The sequence below is a fragment of the Molossus molossus genome, unplaced genomic scaffold (genome assembly GCF_014108415.1).
Source record: "Molossus molossus isolate mMolMol1 unplaced genomic scaffold, mMolMol1.p scaffold_m16_p_10, whole genome shotgun sequence".
Taxonomy (NCBI): Eukaryota; Metazoa; Chordata; class Mammalia; order Chiroptera; family Molossidae; genus Molossus; species Molossus molossus.
In genome coordinates this window covers 98965896-98969376 of record NW_023425345.1, presented here as the reverse complement: position 1 = coordinate 98969376, position 3481 = coordinate 98965896, and positions in this window count along the sequence as shown.

Here is a 3481-nt window from a genome sequence, read left to right as displayed (position 1 = left end):
GTTCCCAACTAGGCCAAGGTTGTTCCTTGTTGGACACAGTGAACTATAGCAAGCCAAATATGAATTTATCACAAAAACTGCCAGAATGTCTGCCCAAAGGTTGCTTCCAAGAAGCCTTTGAAACTTAACTCTAACGTAAAACAACAACAACACACAAAACACAGACAGGGAGCTGCAAGTCTTTGGCTGAGGATATTGATTCCTCCCATTACAATGAATCCTAAAGTCTAGCTATGTGAATTCTCTTCAGAAAGGGCCAGATTCTGAAAAAGACAGAATCAGTAAATCAAAATGTCTGACCATGATAACCATGCTTAAAACCTTTCTTTCTTTTCTTTTTTTTTCTTTTCTTTTCTTTCCCTCCCCCCCTCCCTCCCTCCCTTCCTACCTTCCTTGTTTCCTTCCTTTTTCTCTTTCTTCTTTCTCTCTCTCTCCCTATAGGATGCTGAAAATAAATGAGAGGAATTCAGGAAAAAGAGCACAGGTGTGTGAACTCTGGACTACAGAGTAGGACACTAAGTTCCAACAGCCCCACTCCCACCCCAATCCACTATACTCGGACCTCTGGTAGCCACTAAGATCTGCGCTCAGTTTCACCAGCTCTTAGGGCTATGATACCTTATGTACTTGCAAGGATGTTACAGAACCAAATGGCCAGGCACCAGAGGCAGCCTTAGTGTTCTGTTTGTCAGTGTGTGGAGAAGGGGAACCTCAACCTGAGCTCTTGAGTACTTCTGACTGAGCCTGAGTTTTCTTTCTGAGTGTGGCTTGCAGGTGGGGGGACGGGGCGCTTCAGCTGTGGATGACATTGATGATGAAGGCACAGGAAATAGTACAGAAGCCATTTTATACCAATAATTTATCTGTAATTAGACTATTTCACTAGTGAATAAGGAAGAAATATACCTTTTCTTAATAAGATGCCTGTTCTCTGGTTAGTCAAAGATATATTACATTAGTAAAATATATTACAAAGCAATGATCTAAATTCAGAAAAGATTACTATTTTAAATCTTGATGTCAAGAACCACATAACATACCAAATTCAGCTGCCTATTAAAAGTGCCATAAATCTTAAAAGTAAATGTCTAAACATACCCTCCAGATTGGCTATAATAAAAAAGACAGATCATGGCAACTGTGGGTGAGGATGTGGAGAAACTGGAACCATCAGACACTGCTGGTGGAAAACAGTCTGAAGTTCCTCCGAAGGTTAAACATAGAGTTCCATGTGAATGACCCGGCAACTCCACTGCTGGGTAGGTACCCGGGAGAAATCAAAATATGTCCACACAAAAACTTGTACATGGATGTTCAGAGCAGCATTATTTGTAATAGTCAAAAAGTGGAAACAACCCAAATGCCCATCAGCTGATGAGTGGATAAATAAAATACGGTCTACCTGTGTGGTTGAATGTCATTGAACAGTACAGAGGAATGAAGCGCTGATTCACGCCACAAGGTGGATGAACCCTGAAAACATTGTGCTAAGTGAAAGAAGCCAGCCACGAAAGACCACATATTGTATGGCTCCATTTATATAAAATGTCCAAAATAGGAAGGTTTATAAAGTAGAAAGTATATTAGTAATAGCCAGGAGTTGGGGGCTAGGGGGAGGAGGGTGACAGCTAATGGGCATGGAGCTTCTTTTAGGGGGGACAAATGGTTGCACAACCCTGTGAATGTACCAAAAACCACTGAATTATATATATGTGAATTATATCTCAATAAAACTGGTTTTAAAGAAAGAAAGAAATGTTTTACGAGTGGTCTTGATGAGCCAAACAAACAGAAAGGGACGACAGAATATGACCTTCCTGTCAGTCATGCTCAATACTTTCCTGTGGCTTTTAATAATGTCTAAAAATGATGGCCTTCCTCCTCATTAGGTGGACATTTCCTCTGTTATTGGAGTTACATATTGTGCTTAAAATGTATGAAAAGAGTTCTTGCCAGTTTGGCTCAGTGATTAGAGCATCATCCCACGGGCCAAAGAGTCCCGGGTTCAATTCTGGCCAAGGGCACGTACTTAGGTTGTAGTTCATCCCTGGCCCCAGTGGGGGTGGTGCGGGTGGCAGCCAATCGATGTGTCTCTCTCACGTCAATGTTTCTCTCTCTCTCACTCTTCCTCCCTCTCTCCCTCCTGCTCTATCTGGAGATAAATATAAAAATATCCTCAGGTGAGGATAAAAGAAAATAAAAATAAAATGTATTAAAAGAGCACTTTCAAGGGTACTTTGGGAAGCTTTTCTTCAGAGCCTGGGTTGACTGTAGTAAGTCAGCTGAGCCATGAAGGGTTAGGTCAGACAGTACTAGCTGGCAGGCCTCTGGCCATATCTGACACACAGATGTTTCATGTAGCCAACACCGTGTTTTTAAAAGTTGGATTTTTTTTTCACATTAAAAAAAATCCAGATATTTGGCTTTTTGGAAAAAATCATAACTCTAAAAGCTTGGATACACATTTTGGCTGGGTGACAATCTTGTGGAGTGACCAGGGGCTGCCTCCCTCAGAGGGGGTATGTGTTCTGCAGTTTGCTACAGTCTCCACCATTCCCTAACATGTCACCTGCCTGCATCCTGTAGTTGAGTCCTTGGGATTTGGTGTCTATGACCTCTGATTCTGAATTTTTCACCATCAGAGGTTCCTTTTATTGGAAACATTTAAAATCAGCACACAGAACACAGACTGGGAAACTGAACTGGAGGGCTCCCTCGAGTGAAAAACAGAACCATTTTGGTGACATCATAGGTACTCTTGATGAGAGAGAGAAATTGGCTGTGCTACGCAGGATGTCTTATGGCCCAGAAAATAAAAGACCATGTGTCTTTTATGTGCTGAGCACTATATATAGATTATTTCATTTAATTCTCACAGTGATCCTATCAGCCTGAATACTATCTCTCTTTTACAAAGAATGCTAAGGAGGCTCAGAGACATCAGTGAGGTTGTCCAAGGTCACACAGCTAGTGTGATAGAATAACAATATTGACCCAGTTCTGACTCTGAAGCTAAAGTTTTCTCCACTAAGCCACATGACCTTCCAGTTATTAGCCTTGCTAATAAAATGAACACTGATCACATTTCTCATCTAAGCACACCCCACATTCTTATGGGAGGCCTGACACAAGTTCACATCCTTGCTTTCAAGGTTTTAGAATAGGACCATACATGTTGCAGATATAAAATTTTTTTAAAGTTTCATGAAACAATGCCTACCATTATTGTGATCAGAGCCTGATTTTTTCCCCCTTAAAGTCATTAATTTACTTCCAAGCCCTGCTGCTAGCAAACCAATGCGTTGGAGCTACAGTAAATAAGCCCCATTTCCCGTCAAGGGAGACTCCACTCTATCGGACAAGTGCTGGTGCTGCAGGCTGATTGGACAGGGCTGAAGAGAGGAGCAGACCCGGAAAGGTGCTCAGCACCGAGAACCTGCAGCCGGAGCTCCCCAGCACACCCAACGCGGCCAGTGCCAAG